Source organism: Sinohyriopsis cumingii, chromosome 10 (genome assembly GCF_028554795.1).
Source record: "Sinohyriopsis cumingii isolate HCF-2022 chromosome 10, ASM2855479v2, whole genome shotgun sequence".
Lineage (NCBI taxonomy): Eukaryota > Metazoa > Mollusca > Bivalvia > Unionida > Unionidae > Sinohyriopsis > Sinohyriopsis cumingii.
This window is the reverse complement of record NC_142970.1, coordinates 117,544,190-117,565,029: the sequence shown is the minus strand read 5'-3', so window position 1 is coordinate 117,565,029 and position 20,840 is coordinate 117,544,190. Positions and strand designations below refer to the sequence as shown.

The following is a 20,840-nucleotide window of genomic DNA, read 5'->3' as shown; positions in this document are numbered from 1 at the left end:
CTTTATTTCTTTTAAGAGATCACTGATGATGTCCTTTAGTTTTCTTAAAATGTTGATCTCCATCTTCACTCGATGGAGACTATAAGAATAGTGATACTCGTTTAGGTTAACCAACATTTGCTCCATCATGCCCAAATTGTCCAGGACGTCTTGCAATTTTTTCATTTTATCAAAGTGGTTCGAAGCCATCTTCTTTTTTATTCTTTGTAGAATGGTGTGAACGACGAATACTGTGGGTTCTTATAGTCAAAGCGCGGACGTGATGGAAAACATCCCCCTAAAGCCTAAAAATTATATTACCTAGATCACTACCAAACAACGCGCGGACATGAAGGAAAACATCCCCTACTTTTCTCATCTCATATTATCTACTATCCACATACGTGAAGCAGTAATAAACGAACCCAAAATCTACTATCACACACGCAAAGCATTAAAATGAAACCCAAATATACTATCCACACAAACCAACTTAAGCGCTTACAAAACCCAATAATCTACTATTCACACAAACGTACGTGAGCGCTGACTAACACAAACACATACAATCACACCAGAAAAGAGTGAGTGTTTATATTCACACTACTCTACTTACACACATAGGCAAATCGATTACTATTTCTTTTCTAAAGGTTTGGTTAGCCCTGAAAAGGGCTGTTTGTTTTGAACTCCAGGGCACCTGGTTAATGATGGCACCTTCCAGGTCTGGCACCACACACACATCTCCGACTCCAGTCTCCTTTCACTCTTCTTTTGACTGGGAGCGCAGAGGGAGGATGATTGGCTTTAGCACCCCAATCCTCTGTCTCTGGAATATTGTATGACATCCTCTCTCCTATTTTCTTTTCCTCCTCTTCCCTCTGTCTTCTCTCCTCCTCTTCCTTCTTTATTCTTCCCTCTTCTACTATGGCCTCCGCTGCCAGTTCATTTAACAAGCGCCTGGCGTATTCCAGATGCATCTGGAGTTCAAGAAGTTTGCTTATTCTTGTATTCATTGTCTTGTTAACGAATGAACAGGGTAGCTAGACTGCCAAGCGATTTTCAATTTATAGTTAAAGCGCGGACGTGAAGGAAAACATCCCAAAACAAAATTTATCTTACCTAGATCATAACCAAACAACGCGCGGACCTAAAAGAAACACTCACTCACTTTTTTATACTACCCATTACTAATTTAAAAATTTTCTTTAATCACTTCAATATACTATCCACATACGCAAAGCAATCAAATCAAACCCCAAATCTACTCTCCACGCACGTCAAACAGCAAAAAACTTTACTCTACATTGGCAAATCGATTGTTATTTCTTTTCTAGAGTAAAGGGCTGTTTTTTGTGTGCGAAGTTGAAGCTAGGGCGATCTTTTAGTTTCTAAGAATGCCACGTCCTCTGACGATAGGTCTGCTTCTTCGGAAAGAGAAGAAGAACTCTTTTGTGTCGATACGACAGTCGATAAAGCCTCTGTCAGGTTCAGGTTTCTGCTGCTGCTGTTGTTGCTGTTGCTGCTCTCCCTCTGCTGTTTCTGAAGTCTGTACTTCTCTGTCCATTCTTCTTTCTCCCTGTTCATTGCTTCTCTGAAGAGCTCTTCTATCAGGTCTTCAGTGACTTTTAACATTCTCACATTCTCTGTCTCTTCAGGCTTCGGTATCAGACTGTGTCTGACCCTATGCAAATTCACGTAGTCTTCGTTTAGCTTAGGTAGTCTGGAGCACATCTTCGTAGGAGGATGAGTCGACAATGGATGGTTAGACTGGAGGCTGCCCCGGCTTTAAAGTCAGAGCGCCGACGTGAAGGAAAACATCCCTCCACGGTTTTCGAGCCGGAACGTTCAATGAATGTCATGAGAGGGATAGTAAGAAGTCAAAGAGCATGAATCAAGATTCTTATAGCCAAACAAACCACAAAGGCATTTTTTTCAAAACACAACATTTTTTATTCAAAATCACTTAACACTAACAAACAACTAACAAACAACTATAACATTTTTTAACAATAATATAACATCAAACATTTTTTTTCAAATCACAAACATTTTTTCTCAGCTAACACATTATTTTGGACAGGGCTGACAACGTTGTGAATGAAATTGTGATTTCCACTGTTGGAAGTCATTAGGCCATTGATGGACACTACGTTTCCTAGCTTGAGACAAAAGATAAGCATAATGGTCACAAAACCATTTATCTACTTTCACATCGTTTCTAGAAGAAGAACGAGGATCAAAATGAGTCACTAAATGTTCTAAGGAATAGCCCAGGCTGCGATGATGCAGAAAATACACACAATATTGTCCACACACCAAGGAATCTGTGCCTTGTAATTTCACATTATTGAATCGGGTGGTCTGAGCATTTCTTCTCATAAAGTCAATGATATCGTCTTCCAGAGGAGGCAATCAATAGGAATCGAAATATTCCACACATCCTTCTTGAGGAAAGTAGACGGCTACCCAGTGGGTTCCTGGGAGATGACTGTCGTCCGTGTTGATCACATAAGCTTGATGGTCTTGAGGTTTGCGATGAGGGAGTTCATCTTTAGCACAGACGACAGGATTCCAAGAAGCCGTGTACGAACTGTGGTTCAAAAGATAATAAAGTTCCCAGGTATCCATTGATTTCTGTGGGTTTTTTTCTTCTTCTTCACAGGTAATGATAAGTGATCAATTCGACCCTGACTTTTTGTTTGAAAATGTCTGACAAGTAAAAGGCGTTTAGCTCCGACTTCTTACTCTGGTCAAAGAGAGATACGATGCGACGGCACTCCAGAGACGTTAATGGAGGAGAAGAATGTTTATCCAAGCCTTTATACCACTCGTTCAACACGAATTCTATCTCGATGTGACCCCAAGTTTTGTCCAGATATTCGTCCAATTTTTCTTCTTGACTCAACATTAGACATTTGTCGTGTTGAATTTGACTGGGATGATCGTTGTGACATCCATAGCACTCTTCCTTGATCAATTCTTTCATTATATCTGCCAGGAATGTAGCAAAACAGGAAATTAAATGGGCTTCTTGTTCTGGCCATGTTGACTTCATCATGATAACTTCTTCGTCTTTGTCTTGAGATTCTTCTTCCCCGGTCTCCTCACATTCCATCTCCAACGTTTCTCCAGTAGGTAAAGAGGGATAACAGTCTTCCATGGCTTCTAATAATCTAGAATGACTTCTCTCCAACTGTTGATTTCTATGGTATTGTCAAATTCTGCATACAGGAGGACGTTCACTGTGTGATCTGGAGGTGGATTTGCAAACTGAAGTTCCACACGAATCTGACCCGATTTTATAGGGTGGAAATGTCCCTCGTCGCTGCCTTGGTCTGGAGTGAAATCAAAACCCCACACAGCATAGCCTCCTGCATAATCGTCGTACGAAATACCGTGACTGGTGTTCCTAACTGTCCCGTGGCTTCGTACAGGGACAAGTACGATCTCAAATAATTCTTCGCGACACCAAAGTTAGGCTCAAAGGGTCGGGTACACAAGGTCTTGCCGTCGCGACTGACTTCGATCTTGGACACATTGTAATGTTGAAACTCAAAAGGATTTTGATCGTGGGTTCCGTTGAAGACTGAATTCCTGACGATACCAACAATAAAACGTTTGGGTAACTGTCCTTGGAACAGATGATCTTCGATCATAGATCGCTGTCCAGCGGGAATGGTGAACATTTTCACTTCTACGCGTCGTATCGGATACTTGGCGGTCGTTCTGCTCAACGTGTGACTGACGTCGTTTCCCACTTTAGGTAACACTTCCACACGACGCACGTGAAGTCGAGCTTCTTGAATGATAGTTTTGTATTCATTGGCATGGGCCATCAAATGGAAAGCGGCACTACTACGATTTAGTCTCAGACGGATATCCACCCCGTTGAGCAAATACTTTTTTTGTAACCACATGTCCAAATTCAAACGATCCATCAGTTCTAAACTTCGCCCTTGCAGAATTTTCTTACGACGGTCGTTAAACCCCTCATTGTGAGGATTGTCATCTTCTGTCAGGACTGTGTCGCTAAACGTGGCTACACCTGCCGTGTCAGGTTTCCATACCACGCAAGCATCCAGATCAGTATTCTTGGCTTCTTTTCCGTACGTCAAGAGATTTTCCAGGTAGGCACGATATGGGTAAGTATCCATGCTGCTGCTGACCAGTTTGTTATTCAAGTACAAGTCCAATTCGCTGAACAAGGAATGCATGAAATTGTTGACAGGAGCTACACTAGCATCGCCTCCTGGATTGGTGTTGTCCATTTTGATCACTTTCACTTTCAAGTACAGGTAACTGCTATTCAGATCGATGTAATCTTCGGGCTGACCTTTGATTTCAAACTCGATTGGAGCGGAATCCGTCAAAGAGGAGACTGGGTGAAATTACACCCATTGGGATTCGTGCATCGTCATCATGGTGGGGGGCATGGCAAACAGATCCAGTTCCGACTTGGAACAGGCGCAAGACTCTAGGTGCATCATTTTTTCTGTTTCTCAATAACCGAAAACGTCTAAGTCTCAAACGGTTCTTCTTTTCTTTGTCTTTCTAGCTTTAGACGTGTGAAGTCTGGTGAAAGGGTGTTTTCTTCGCCGTCTTTTTCTACCGTGTCCTTGCTGTGGCTTCAAAGCGGGAATGCCTGACTCGGTAGCGTTCAGGGCATTTATATGTGTTTCTCGTCGACCCAAAAGATCTTTGCCCGTTTGCAGCAAGACATTTTTACTTGCCCTCAATAAGGCTTCTTTTGGGTTTTGTTTGTCAATGATGACATTTTGGAGAAATTCTTTACCGTGTGTCAATGCCGCATCTTTCAAGGCGTGCAATCCGCGTGTCACCATCGGTTACAACACCGGAGCCACCGAACGAAAGGGTGATTTTAGCATATCTCTTAAACCGTGTCCTCGCTGTCGAGCAACCCCTCGGTACACTGGATACATGACTTACGAGTCGTGAGAGAACCATTTTCGAAAATGGAGTTTCGCCGTGACTTTTCCGTTGGTGAATGGAATATTTTGTCCCAGATCTCTTTTTATAGCAATGTTGACCGTGTCCAAATACGACTTGCTGACAGGCAAATAATGAGGATGTACAAATTCGCTGTGGACGTGATAAGTGTTTCCACCTTCCTCGTCAGCAGCCGTGCCAGAATCCACTTTGAAAGGAATGACACGCAGTAATGGCACGGAGGTGTGTCCCACCACGTTGTACTCCACCACATCGGAGTACACAAAGATCAAATGCAGTCCTTGGTTCAGTTCTACTGGGGAACGAAATAACTTGCTAAAAGAATCGTTGTCGGAAATGATTGGCAATTCGTTTGTCTTGAGCATGGCCATCCTCATCTCCGTATCCCCACCCAACATGTCAAACAATTCAGGACAAAATAAAATGGACATGATTTTACCCCCTCAGGAAATTTCATTAGGAAGCGACGAGCTACTTTGTGGTATTCCAGGGTGACACTTTTTTTGACACTCTCCAAAGCTTTAAGAAACACGACATTAAACCTGGAAGCAATGGTGCTCACCAAATGTTGACCACTAAAATAATAGCCTGGAGGAATGAACAAGTGACAGGTGGTCGACTTTTGAGTTTTTGTGCCAGGGGTTTTCTTATCATATTTGACGTGGGCATCCAAGTACTGTTGCAAGGGTTCGTCATGAACTTCCACCGTAAAAATATTTTGATTGGGAAGGACATTGAGGACTTGGGTCGGGTGGATGATTTCCACTAAAGCCACTTCCCAATGGGCTTCGTGATCTAACTGGATGGCCTCAGGTAATTTGCCCGTGTAACAGCACAACGTGTTGTGGGGAAACATCTCCATGGAACTGTCACTGGGTAAGGTTAAGTAAAATTGGTTGTTATTGTTCATAATTCCAGAGTTCTATGGCTGTCCGATAGGTTACTGGACGTCAGAGGAGTGTCTCCGCCCAAAATGAGGTTATTGTTGTTGTTGGAGTAGTGACTGACACTGGCACTGGACACAAGGTTCCCGTTGTTCCCGTTGGAAGAGAATTTCATGGAGGAATTGGAAAGCAGGTAACCGATGCAACTGCTTAATAAAATGGTCCACAATTGTTTGTCTCCTTGTTGCAAACTCAAATTGGCAATGGCTGCCCCGATGACACAATACACCACGAAGATTTGGCAGAAAAAGACGATTTGCGTTTGAGGCACACGTTCTCCACACCACACCCACAAGGGTTGTTTCTGTAAATCTTGCAGAGAAGAACTGGGTGAAGGAGTGGTCGACGTAGCTGCGTCTGTGTGAAAGGGCATGATGGTCACTTCTTTTTATAGTCGATGACTTGCGAAGCGTCGATCCAAGAATCAAAACTGAGTGGATATCCTTTCCAACGTTCTTTGACTTCTTTGACACGTCGTTCACCCAATTTACGGGTTCTGCGTTCGAGAATGCTTTCGATGTCGTACACGTCGACTTCTTTTTTGGTGACACGTTGTAACTCGGGCAAATAAAACGTTCCTTTGAGCACTTCTCCGTTCATGTCTTCTAATTTATAGACGGCAGGATGACGGCCATGCATTCGTCCAGTGACACGAAACAATTCGGTCGTCCAGTTAGGTAAGTAACCTTTGTCGAAAGTGCCTTTGGTTTTGCCAATGCGCACCCAATCTCCTACGGTCAACACTCCACTTTTCTAGGGGACGTACCAAACAGGCGCTCAAACACCAGCACTTCGTTCTCGGGAGTCACTTCTTGCGGGGCACGTCAAATGCTTCGATGGTAAGATTGGTTGTACGCTTGCACCAGGTGCGGTAAGATGTCGATGTACTTCAGAGTGTGGTGATGCGTAAAATATTTCCACATGCGTTCTTTCAAAGTGCGTTGAAAACGTTCCACGCTGCTGGCTTTGGTTTCAGGATTCTCGGTGGTAAAAAAATGAATGTCACGTTTCTTTAATTCTTTTTGGAAAGCTTGGTTCAGAAATTCTTGTAATAACTGATGGTAATGATCCACGGTTTGAATATGGTCATTGAGTTCTTTCCAAGGAATCTGTTCAATCACATGTGATAAAAGTCGTGGCATGGATTCCTGTTTTTATACTCTCTTTGTTTCTAGCCAGACATCTTCGTTCTCCAGTGGGGAATCTAAATCTTGCATGCTGTAACCTAAACTTCAGAGTTCGATTAGAAGTTTCCTCTTCCTCAAAGTAGATTCCACGTAAAATATGTTGGTAATCCTTTAACTTGTCTTCATCAATGCGATCCACTAGGTGAATCTCGAAGTAACCAAAATGATGAACATTTCGTTCATTCACTAACTCAAAGCGTTGAACAAGGTCTGACCACTGAAACAATTTCTGACGAATCAGTTCTTTTATACCATTCAGGTACCAGTGGTTAAACATCTGGTGACGTAACGGATGTAAATGTTCTTTACGTTTGACTTGTATTTTGACCAGCTCTCGGTAAATGCGTTCTCTCAACTCCACAGGCAAAGCACGAATGTTCTCTTGTAAAGTATCCATGAATAGGTCATACTAAATTCTCTTTCTGACACAATAAATGTACCGTTTGCACAGACATGGTTTTAATTCATTGTCGAATTTAAATCGTTTAATCACTAATCTACACATTAAAATTCGTTCAGAAGTTTCCTCTTTTACTAAGTTGACATTGCGTAAAAGATGTTGGTAATTCGTTAACTCTTCCTCTGGAATTGGATCCAGTAAGTTTGCAATGTAGTAGATAGAATTATCAATACCAAACCAATTCTTTTTAAAACCAGGGGGTCGTTGCTCAATGTCTGTCCAATGGAACACTTTCAACTCAATCAGTCCTTGTATAGCATTCAGGTACCAGTGGTTCAAACACCGGTGACGTAACGGATGCAACTGTTCTTTACGTTTCACTTGTATTTTGACCAGCTCTCGGTAAATGCGTTCTCTCAACTCCACAGGCAAAGCACGAATGTTCTCTTGTAAAGATCCATGAACAGGTCAGTCCGTACAATTCACAATCTTCTCCTAGAGCAAAAGTAATCCACATAGTGAGTAATTTCTGACCATTGCCATTCAGGGTAACGTCCAAGAATGTCACTGAACTCTTTTGATGTAAACGGTCTAGAATAATATAATAGGACGAATGCACACTTGACCCAGAGAAATCTAACACTTTCATTGACTTTTTTCACTTTCCTCTTGTGAATTTCTCGGCACAAAAGTTCTACAGTCACCCACTGAGATTTCACTCTGGCAAAACACTGCCAAACGTCCTTGTAAATCTTCTCTTGCAGTTCTTTAGGTAATGATTCAATATCGTTTTTGAAATGAAGTTTAAATACTGGTCTCGGTGATGTCCAACATTTGACTCCTAACCAATCTTGTTTCTTCTTCAACGACATGGTCAGTTACTTCAATGTCTCGGTCCCACTAAGGGTAAGTAATGACAATCCGGTGACCAACGAGCATGTTCCAGGTAGGCCGAATATTGCGGTTCCCAGTGGTGAAGTGACACACCGCAATTGAAGCACTTGACTTTATCCCCTTCGCCCAAGTAGAAAAATCCAGCTCTGGCTAATTCTTCAGTGGTCGGTACTCCCAGATACTTAGGCCATTTTCCTTTGAACGATTGAAGACCATTTTCAAAGTCGCAGTATTCCAACAAACGCACAGGAAACGAATATTCGTCTTTCACAGGTTCATTTCGATGAGGGTTGGGTGACATGGACAGGAGTTTGCTCAGGGCTGGATGACATCCGTAGGGGGGTAAACGTGAAGGTGGATATTCCCCTTTAAAACGAAACCCAGTAAAGTGTCCAAGAGGACGAGCGGCATCGCTTTCGCATCCGTCATGTTTGACACGCACAGCATCACTTTCCATGATAGGGGTAGTGAGAACAAAGTTCCCATGATGCTTTACGGCATCGCTAAGGTCACAGCGCACAGCATCGTTCCCATCGCAAGGCTCACAATCGCATTCCACTTCAGAAGCCCCAAACTTGAATTGTGCCTTTCTGAACTTGTTTTGTGTTTCTCTGAAAGTATTCATCTTGTTCGCTTGGTCTTGGTAGTCACAATGAACTATCGATCTTGCCTAGGGTTCCTTTTTATATAAAGACCAATACCGACGTGTCCATACGGTAAGGTGAAATGATTGGGAAGTCGCACTTGCTTCTGGTAGACTATTTGATAGACTTTTTCCAAGGGTCGACTGACGATGTGGTGAGTGGGTAAACGTACAATTTTGTTGGGCTGGTAGGTGGTCACTTTAAAGTATTCATCTTCTCCAGACTGCAAGGCTTCTTTCAATACGTCAAAGCTCACCACTCGACTGGTACGATAATTCAGAGTCAATCCTTTCACTTTACACTTCGTGTGCACTTCTCCTTGTTTGTCCCAGTATTCGTAGCCGTAATGTTTTGGACCACCACTGACGAAACTTAGAATCTTGTCATCGGGGTACTCGTCTGTCAAGGCTCCTAAACGGTCTCCTTCGATGTCAGGGTGCTGTTGAATCGGGTGATGGATGTAAATGCAACTGTCCGTGTCAAAGTACAGGACGCGTTCCCCTAACAGTTCTAAAGCTTCGTACAATTTTAAGCGAGCATGAGCTGTCACGTAAGCCGCAACGATGACATTTCCAAAGGGGTCGTCTTGTACAAAGTCCAGATCTTCTTCGTAATTGACCAAGATCAAATCCTCGCAAACGACGTCCACGTGTTTGATGAATTTGGTTCTGTCGTGAATCATCTGGAAGTAGCGGGAAGGTTCGGTCAAATATTCCGTCTTGGGTAAACACTGTCGTTGTGCCATTTTTCCCCACAAGCAATTTAACATCACTTTGGCAAACGATCGCCTGCCTTCGTTTTTCTCGATGTGATCTAAAGTAATGCCTTCTTGTGCCCAGTATTTCTCTTTGAATGTCTTTTGGTCTTCGGGAGTGTGACACCAGGAAGAATAGCCACTGGCTTCTTGCTTCAATTTCAAAAAGGCATCCACGTAGTCTGCGAAAATGCCTTTCTGCGTGGGGTCACCCTTGTGGTATTGTTGTGTCTTGGGAAAGTGGCAAATTTCATACACTTCTAACAGTTGGTATCCCATGTCCAAAGCTTTGAACAATTCAACGCTGACCCACGTCCCCGTCAAGGCCCGTTCTTCTTGGGTGTGATGACAAGGTTGATCTTGGTTGCACGTTTCGGCACAAGTACGGTACAAAGGAAACATCAGTTTGCCTTGACAATGGTGAGGTAGTACGGGATGGTACAAGTCGGTGGGAAGCAAAACTTTGCACTTGATCAAGCCTTTGTACTGTCGAGGGTTTTTCAGGTCGATGTGTTCGGTGAACAGTTGTGGGTGCCCTGCAGGAAAGCGACAATATTTGCACACGTAGGGATACAGCGAACACACGTCCAAGTATTTCATTTTTTCTCCTTTCTCTTCGTCGGCTTGGTACAGAAAACAGGTGGCATTTGTCCTTCCTCCGTACAAACTATCCCTCGGGTTCAGGGGGTCCATGAACTGGTAACTTTCCACGAGACGTTTAAACTCGGGATCGGTTTTCATACGGTGATCGTACTCGTGTTCCCACATTTCCACCACTTGGTATCCTTCCTGTTCTAACTTTAGACGTCGCTGACAAGTGGCCTGGTACAAGTCTTCGATGGATCGTTGTAAAAACTGATTTTTAGTGCCGCGGTCAGGGTAACAGACGGGACATCCGTGAAATAAGCAACCGTTAAACTCGTACACAATCTTGGGGTTTTCTAAGTCCCAGCCATCGACCGAATGCCTTCCGATGGTCTTTTCACCCCCTCCGTTGCGGGCATGCTCAATCCATTTGTCTTCCTTGTCGCACAAGTAATGTAACCAGCGTAGGGCTTTGACCGAGTATTGACGTTTGACATAGTTGGTCGTTTGAGGACTGATGACAGCCACGGTGTTTTCAGGCATGAATCGTTGTCGGTAGACTAAGGAACACGCTTTGGCAATGGTGCAAGCTTCTTTCAAAGGATCGACCCCTCCGTGTTCCATGAACAGTTCTCGAAATTTTCCACAGCATCGCCGTAAAATGTTCACGTGGGAACGCCAATACTTTAGCATTTCTTCCTGAAAGTCGAAAGGGTCTGAGGCATGAGCCTGGTACCAAGCGTAGAAAGCTTCTCGTTGTTCGGTACGCATGTTGTCGGGGTCGTAATAGTGAGCCTCTGGCAAATGGGGTAGAACGGGGTGTTGATTGGCTTGCGTATTGAAAAAGTGTGGAAAGTACCCTTTAGCCATTTCTGTCATTCCAAACGTTTTAGGCATTCTACTCAAAGGCATGGCCAAATAGCTCATCGAATTTTTAAACTGCACTTGTCCCACTTGCATGAAAATGATTTTGGCTCCGTTCAAAGTGACTTTAGGACGTTCGGTGCCTTGTTCCGTATAGTGTCTGAGAAGAAACTGTCCATCGTATCCGGAGAAATTGTGAGCCATCACCGTGGCATGACGATGACAATCTCCGTAACGTTCGATGTCCTCTTGGCTCCACGTCTTGTCGATGGGGTCTAAGACCCATCAAGCGAAATCGGCTAGCGTGTTCGGTCCTCGAAAGATTTTTTCAAGCCCTCCAGGAATCTTACTGCAGTGAGGGCAATGACTGAAAATAGGTTCATGAATGCACTTCTCGTACGCTCGATGAGACACGCAGAAATTAGGAATGTGAAATGCCGGTCTCTTGCATGCATTCAAAATCGAAAAAGATGAAATTGCCTTTCTTCTTGTGTCCATCCTCTTTCTCTGGTTGGGGATGGTACTTTTGCACGCAGCAGTGGTGTTCCAAGTCCACAATGTGGTGAAAAATGTGACATCGTTTCTTTCCTCGACATACGTGTACCTTGGTATTATTGGTACGTATGCCTTGTCCACACGTGGGGCACAATCTCAGCAGTTGACAAGCACATTTCTGCTGTGAACCTTGCGTCTTTAGATGCTGTTGGTAACAGGCACGGCTGACAAACGTGCGCAGACAAGCTGGACAATGCACCAGTTCTTGCCCTTCGTTCAGACAGGGTGGATACGCCAAACATCCTGAGCATTTCGATCCGCAATGCTTGTGTTGCTCTCGAATGTTATAGCCATAGTCACATTTCTCACAGTAATAACTCTATCCCAGGAATGGGGTGATACTGGTAACGGTATCGAAATGGTCATCGTGATGATAGAGGTGAATGTATTTTCCATCCTTAAAGTCTTTCCCTCGAAACAACAGAGGTCCGCGCACTTCTTGAGGGTGCACTTTCAAGGTGTAGCGTGGAGCTAGGACATCTAGCAATGTTTGCATTTCAGGAATGCCACAGGGTTTGTCTTTGGGCAAGCCGGCTTGTTGTAACAGTTCTGCTTCGTTTCGTTGTTTGGCTCTGCCCGATTGTCGAATAGTTTTCCAGGCTCTTTTCCATTCTGCCGTGTCGTTCTTGTTGGCATAGGTTCGTCCCACCACGATGGCCCTGGCTAAACACATCTGGTCTTGCGAATTGTGAATTTGGACGAGGCACTTTTTGGTGCTGCGAAGACCTTTCACCAATAACATCTTTTTGCGTTGTCCGGTCCCTTGAGGAATACAGACGTGGGTCATGTCCAGTGTGGCTTTTCCATCGGTGATGTCAAACTGGTCATTAGATTGTTGCACGTGTTGAATCGTGTCCATGACTTTGGAAGCGGTCAATTCTGCAGGGGTGCTAAACTCGATCCAAACAGGGGATTTCAAACCGTCGTGTTGTATTGAAAGTCTCAAACGATCGTCTTCTTTGGGTTGACATTGTCGCTTGAGCGTGGTGAGCAAAGAATCCCACATGTCGGTGTTGAACCCTTCTGCTTTCTCTAACGGTACTTCGGACTTGAAATCTTTAAACTTCACCGTGTATTTGTAAGCCGTGGTTCTAAATTTTCTAGAGGGACGCTTTTCCGTCTCTCGAATGGAATAGTATTTTTCAGGGTTGACTAAGGGTGATGAACTTTGTTTAGAGGGTTTGGATTCTGGTTCACTCATGTCCTCTTCAAAATCACTGGCATGAATTTGTGCCAAGACTTCAGCCCTGGTACGATGCGATAGATCACGTTTCTGCCTCTTACTTTCTTCTTCTTCTTTCTTCTCAAATAAATTGGATCGTTTCATCTTGATAGCAAAACGTCAAATGAGTAAAGTTTAAACACCAAGGACTAATTTATAGTCATAGCAGACCAGCGTGTATAAAAGGGTATGTGTCTTGTCCTTTCACTATTCATTTCACTCTCAAACCGAGCACAACGATGGAAGAGACTACCCAGATCGAACGTTTCATCAGAGCTTTGCGAGGGGTCATCCGAAAATTTTCTTCAGACCAGCCGACGGACTACTCTCCTTCCTTTCAAGATAAAAGTCAAGATACTTGCCATATCTGTCAGAAGAAAGGGCATTGGTCTTCAGAGTGTCCAGACCGTCAAAAAAGAAAAAAAGGGGCTAGAAAAGACAAAAGTCAAGATACCTGTTATTATTGTCAAGAAAAAGGACATTGGTCTCCAGATTGCCCAAAAAAGAAACAAGAGGAGTCAGAAGAAGAGAGGGATTCTTCAGAGGAAGAAAGCAGCCAGGTAAAGAAAAAGAAACAGGAGAAGAAAAGAAGAAGGGAAGAAAGTGAGGAGGAAGAGGAGGAAAAGACTGTGACGGTGAAGAAATTTAAAAAACAGAGAGTCTAAACAATGAGACAGAAGAAGTGTATGAACTTTTTAAAGTGTTCTGTTGAGAATTGTGAATTGTGAATTGGATTGTAAATATTTATAAAAGAATAAATTAGGTATAAAAAGATAAGTGTCTTTGAGTTTTGATTTTAAAATAAGAACGTACACTCACACACTCATACACACGTACTATAGGGGTAAAATGTTTTTTGTTTTTTTGTTTTTTTTGTTTTTTATTTTTTTGAGTTTGAATGGATGTTGGCAAATGAAAGTCTATCTCTTTTCGAGAGACGTGGGTGGCCCTGAAAAGGGCCTTTTTGGTGTAGGGGTGAGTTTAAGCAATCAACTTTAACTGTCTTAAGCCTTTGCCATGTCCAAGGCCTACTTCTGGACTGCGTACTGTTGATGATGGTGATGATTTGGTTGAAATCACTAAGGGTGGCACGGTAGGCTTAATCACAGGGTTGGAGTGTTTAGCTCGGGAAGGTCGTATTCTCTTCGGAGGTAATAAAGAAGTCTAATACATTTGTTTCAGACTTCTTAACTCCGCTAAAATGTCTAACAGTACCGTGACCGTTTGATTTTCACACCCTTGTTTCTTTGCTGCTGCTTCTTCTTGTTGCTGTTTTTTTCTTACCTCTTCTTCTTGCTGTTCTTGCTGTAGGAGAAAAGCTTGTTCCGCTTCTTTTTGCTGTTGTATAAATTTCTCCAATTCTTCTTTCTGTCTCTGCCTAAAATTCTCCACGTGTGGAAATGAAGGAGAAGGTGGCGAAGGTTCTGGAACAAATTCTTGCGAGGTAAGAAAATCCACAAAATCCCAATTTACCTCTTCTGAAAGTAAGTCCGGGTTCCCTTGGGTGGTCTCCACTGCCGGTGCACCCCAATTTATCGTTTTCTGAGTTTCCGTCATGTTGAAAAACTTTCGCATGAATTGACTGCGCACAGGCGCTAGCGAATCTATACAGACAACATGACGTCACAGACTAATCTCTTCGGATTGGATGCGGGCTGACTGAATTTTGTAACGCGTGTTTGGATTGGTCAACAAACTCAATCCGTTTCAATCCTTCCTTTCCCTATAAATAAGTGCAGTTCACTGTATTGATTCACCTGTTCTCGGCGCCTCAACATGTGGACCGACGTACAATCTTCCACGCTTGTGTCTTCGATGATGTTCCGGACGGACATACCAATGAATGTCCGATCCAACTGGACAGTTGTCCATAGGACAGACACCAGCCTATGGATACGTAGGATCTATGTAGAACGTCAAAGATGCCTCAAAAGAGTCCTGATTTACGGTCCTGCAGTCAGGCGCAGCCTAAGGACAAGAAGAAGACCAATGCGGTGCCCTAACATAAAACCCAAAGGCCCTTTTCAGGGCCACTCTAATCTCTCGAAAAGAGATAGACTTTCAATTGCCTACTCCATTTTTTTTTATTTTAAAAAAAAAATATAGACCCCTCCCTGTTTCAATTTCCCATGTTAATTTCCCTTGTCCCTAGACAGGCCCAAACTCTATTCCCCTGTTCAATTCCCCTTGTCCCTAGACAGTCCCACGATTTATTCCCTATGTTAAATTCCCCTTGAGGCTAAACAGGCCCAAGATTATTTTTTTTCCCATGTTAAATTCCCCTTGAGGCTAAACAGGCCCAAAAAATTTTCCCATGTTAAATTCCCTTGAGGCTAAACAGGCCCAGGTGTTTCTCCCATGTTAAATTTCCATTGAGGCTAAACAGGCCCAGGGGTGTTTTTAATGCTAATTCCCATTGAGGCTAAACAGCCCCAGTTCACTACTTGTGTGTGTCTATTCATTCATATTTATATACCGGCCAAGTAATGGTTCCACTGACTCCCCTACCCGGTTCCGATTTCCAGTAATGGAAATAATTATAACTATTTAACCTGTTTGACAATATTCTTTGTTCCTACCATGTATTTCATATTATCACGCATATTGCTAAAGGAATAGCATGTATTTGTAAAGTATAAGAATGGATAGGATCTGGGAGTTTGTGACTTAAGGCAAAGCGATCGAGCCGAACTCACCCAGGCTTGCCAGTAGCACAATGCTAACTATAGCTCTTTCTTTGACCATCTCATTTTTTACTCTTTATAATCTAAACTAAGTAATAGAAAAGCGCGAAAATCAGCATGTTTTATTAAATTCAACAATTATTTCTATTCAATACAGAGTCACAATTTAAAAGAACTTACAGGAAATGAACTAAATTTCAGATAGTCATAAAAGGTCTGTCACAAGTCCAAATGTATGAAGTTCCAGTTGAATTCCAGTGGTGTTCCAAATAAATTCCAATATTGAATGTATTGATTTGCTTGTGATCACGAATGTGTTCATGTACAATGTGTTAAGAGTCTTTTATGTATCACAGTATTATAATCCAAGCTGTCCGTGACTGAATTAAATATAATTCAAAATTAATGTTTTAGTCCACGAATATTACTGAGCACTTTGTAATTTCAGGGATTAATATTTTGAATAAATAAATCCCTCAAATTAAAAAATGAACCTTAGAATAAGACTGGTTCTGTTTCGGATGATAAGGCAGGAGTGAGTAAATGTTCAAGTGTACAGCATTAATTCTAAAAGCTGAAACACAGTAATAGTCAGGATGTAGGCCCTCAAACATTCAAAGATGTTAAAATGTTTAGGCATTTCCAAGTGAAAACCTTAATGCCCTAGACTCAGATTCAAGTAAACATATCTACCTCCAATAATAATGATCTGAATATTTAATTTTTAACCAATGAGTAATATTACCTACGTATTATGTTGCTTACAAAATAAATGTCACTTGCTAGGGGCACCATTAAGTTTTTTTTATTTTTATTTAGACACAGGTCAATTATAATATATATATATATATATATATATATATATATATATATATATATATATATATATATATATATATATATATATATAGTCAGCATATATAATAATACCCATGTATATAAACATTGTAGCAACCGTGTGCTGTTGGTTCTAGATCAATGATGAATTTCCACACATTAATCATTATAGACGTATGAAAATAACAATAAAAAGGATTAATAATCCCCGATTACACAATTTCATCGCAATCCTTTCTGTTGTCTGCCCCCCCCCCCCCCGCATAACGTTCAAACTGGGCAAAAATCTTGAGTGAGAGAAACGTATTTTGCTCTGAATAAAAACCTGGAAATCGAACTTACACCAACTACCCTAGAAGAATTATGTGTGCACTTTCCTTGGAATTTAAGTACAGTGTGTATATAATGAATGACACAAAGTTGCAAAGCCTATCGACATTATAGGGTACAAATTGCTAGGTTATGTGGTACACATACTGTGATGTATTGAAAGTTTTCATGTTTTTGTTGTTGTTGCTGTTTCTTAGACCTGTTATAATGTTCTAAAATCGATTATTAGTAATTAATTATGAAAATGAACAAAGCCCCCCCCCCCCCGACTATCGTAGCATGATACGGGTGATAATCTAAGAAGAAATATGCGAGCGTAGATGATTCTTGCTTGTCATATCACGATGTGTCTTGACTTATGAATGATGGTAAAAGTTTAGTCAAACCGACCAAAGGATGAGAGAGAGTGATTGATTGATTGATTGATTGATTTTTTAACGGCGCATCAGCACTGTTAGGCTATTTAGCGCCAAACAAAATGTAATTTGTATATTATTTTAAAAATTATAAAGATCCTATATCTACCAGCGATATAAAAGAAGAATTGGTTGAAATTAAAAACGGTAAGATGGTAACGGTGCAAAATAAAGCTTCCCGATCAACGGGAGATGTAAATGTTTTATGTTCATGAAAAACGATTAAAAAGGTATTAAAATGGGACGGAGCATATATTGCATAAAACTGCACAAGGTGATAGCATAAAAGTCAGAGTTTGGGGTAAATATTTACTGCTTTCAGGAACTCTATAATACGAGTGAGTTTTATAGTATCAAAAAGTTCTTTCATGTCATGCACAATGTAATAACGATCGCGCGTAGGTTGCAGGTCAAAGCACTCGATCATAAAGTGCTTGACAGTGAATGGTTCATTACAAGAAACGCACTCTGGTGGGTCTTCACCTTTTAGTATGTGGGTGTGGGTGATATAAGTATGACCAATTCGGATTCTTGCAATGACTACCTCCTCCCTACGCATGGTTCTGTAGGAAGGAGTCCATTCTCCTAGAGTTGGCTTGATTGCATGAAGTTTGTTATTCACAGCATCATTCCATGATGCCTGCCACTTCTGACGAAAGAACTCTCTGATACAAGGTTTAAAATCACTATACGGTATTTTAAAATCAGATGGTTCTTGAGTAAGGGCCATTTTAGCAGCGCGATCTGCTTTTTCGTTACCTTTAATACAAATGTGGCTAGGGAACCAACAGTATGTTATATTGTGGGAGACACTCAGCTCGGTATTTTTGAATAGTATGTTTTTTAATAATGGGTTCTCCAGTTTTCTATTGTGTAGTGATTGGAGTACTGATAGCGAGTCGGAGAAGATGATACTGTTTAAAATATGTTTATTTTCTATATGTTGCAGAGCAAGGTCTATTGCTCTGATTTCGGCTGTAAAAATTGATGCTCCATTTGGTAAGCGAACTTACGTTGTGTGATTTCCACAAACAAAGGTTGCAGCAGCCTTTTCCTCATCCTTTGATCCCTCAGTGTAAATTCTGGTGTAGTTTTTAAATTCGGTGATGAGTTCATGGTAAGAGTTGTGGAAGACAGAAGGGTTTGTTTCGGATTTTTTTCCATCGTGTAGCGTAAAACGTACTTTTGGTTGTTTAATTAGCCAGGGTAGTGTTTCGGAGATGGACGTTTTCTGAATTTTAGAAAGATCTATATTTGTAGTGTCAAGGCTGGATGATATTCTAATGCCAAAGGAAGGTATGGCGTTTGGTTTATTTTCGTATAAAGTTTTGTATTTGGGTTGAAAAACAGCCGAAAAAGCAGGATTCAGAGGGTTTGATTTTAATTTGACAGCATACTGTGCGGAAAGCATTTCTCTACGATGCGATAACGGTGGTTCATTCGCCTCAGCTAGAAGGCTTTCACACGGGGATGTTTTAAATGCTCCCAGAGCCAGTCTTATTCCCTGATGATGAATTGGATCAAGCATTTTAAGATATGACTTTCGGGCTGAACCATACACAACGTAACCATAGTCTAGTTTGGAGCGAATAAACGTTCTATATAAATTCAGGATGACTTTTCTATCAGCACCCCAGTCAGTGTGCGCTACTACTTTAAGTAGGTCAAGTGCTTTTAAGCATTTGGCTTTCAAGTTTTTTAAGTGTGGAATAAAAGTCAGTTTTCTGTCAAAGATAATACCCAAAAATTTTGTTTCCTCAACAACTGGAACAGGTGTTCCGTCCAGCGTGAGGTGAGGTTCTTCGTGGTGTCGTCGTAACTGACAGAAATGCATGCATACAGTTTTTGATTTTGAGAATTTGAAGCCGGTCGTACTTGCCCAATTTTGAATCTTGTTGATATTTTGCTGTAGTTGTCTTTCAATTGTATGCATGTGCTTTGACCTATAACATATGAGAAAATCATCAACATATAGTGAGCAATCCACACCAGGAGTCAAACACTTGGTGATGTTTTTAATTTTGGTATTGAAAAGTGTCACAGATAAAATACTGCCCTGGGGCACACCCATCTCTTGCTCGTGCAAATCTGAGAGAGTAGAGCCCACTCGTACCTTGAATTCTCTGTCGGAGAGGAAATTGGATATGAAAGAGGGCAGACGGCCTTTTAGACCTAGATCGTGCAGGTCTTTTAGTATCCCGTACTTACATGTTGTGTCATAGGCCTTTTCTAAATCAGTGAAAACCGCTACTAAATGTTCTTTCTTGATAAATGCATCGCGAATGAATGTTTCTAGTCTAACCAGATGATCTTTGGTGTTCCGTCCATAACGAAAGCCACTTTGGAAAGGAGATATTAAAATTGTTAGTTTCCGGGTACCATACAAGCCGAGAATTGATCATTCGTTCCATTGTTTTGCACATGCAGCTTGTGAGTGCAATAGGTCGATAGTTGGTAGAATCTTCGCTATCTTTACCGGGTTTGGGAACTGGTATGACTTTTGCTTCTTTGCATATCTTAGGTAGATTACCAGTAATCCATAAATCATTGAAGAGTTTCAAAAGAGATGTTAAAGATGATTCTGGAATATGTTTTAAAAACTGGTAATGTATTTTGTCAGGACCAGCGGAAGTATCATGGGCCTTGTCTAAAGCCTCCATAAGTTCTGATAGTGAAAACAGTTGGTTGTAACTTTCCGAGTTGTTGGATGTGAATTTTAAACGTGACTTTTCTTTTTGAGTTTTCAATTTTTGGAAGGCTTCGGAATAATTAGATGATGAGAAATTTTTAGAGAATGTATCAGCAAGAACATTTGCTATGTCACGTTTTGAGCTAAAATTGTTATTGTTCAGTTTCAGATGTCGGAAGGAAATGTGTTTTCTCTTTCCGTTTATTTTGCGGATCGTGTCCCAAACTTTCTTAATTGAGGAACGAGAGTTTAAACAGGAAACATATTTCTTCCATGATGCTCGTTTACTCTCTTTGATTGTGCGGCGAGCTTTGGCCCGGAGAATACGATATTTACTTAAATTTTCGGGCGTCCGATGATTGTTAAATTTTTTCAAGGCTTCTCGGCGTTGCCGTATGGCTTCCTTACATTCCTTAGTGAGCCAAGGTTTTAGGGTTCTTTTACAGTTTGTTGAGGACTTGGGGATAGATTCTTCTGCAATGTCGGTTAAAATAGATGTAAAATGCTGAATGGGATCGTTGACATTGAAAACTGTATCCTCATTCAGCCTAGTTTTACAGAGTGTTTCGAACTTGGCCCAGTCGGCCTTCTTTAAATTCCATTGTGGAATTACTTCATCAATTGTAGAGTTAAGATTTACAAGGGAGATTGGGAAGTGATCGCTGCTGTGAAGGTCATCAGCGACCTTCCATTCATAGTCCAAAAGCAGCGAAGGAGAACAAATTGTCAAATCGATGCAAGTGTATGTACCCGTACCTGGGTGTAAATATGTCGGTGTTTTGGTGTTATATAGACACAGATCGTGTCTAGAAATAAAGTCTTCAACTTTGTGACCTCTGTCACTTATATGATTTGATCCCCATAAAATGTTATGGGCATTAAAAT

The 20,840-nt window shown here is 41.6% G+C and overlaps 1 protein-coding gene across 3 annotated transcripts in view; it reads left to right on the top strand.

Annotated features, from left to right (window-relative positions):
• Positions 1-20,840, top strand: part of LOC149791087 (uncharacterized) — a 73,433-nt gene that overhangs the window by 49,602 nt on the left and 2,991 nt on the right. The window lies entirely within an intron of this gene.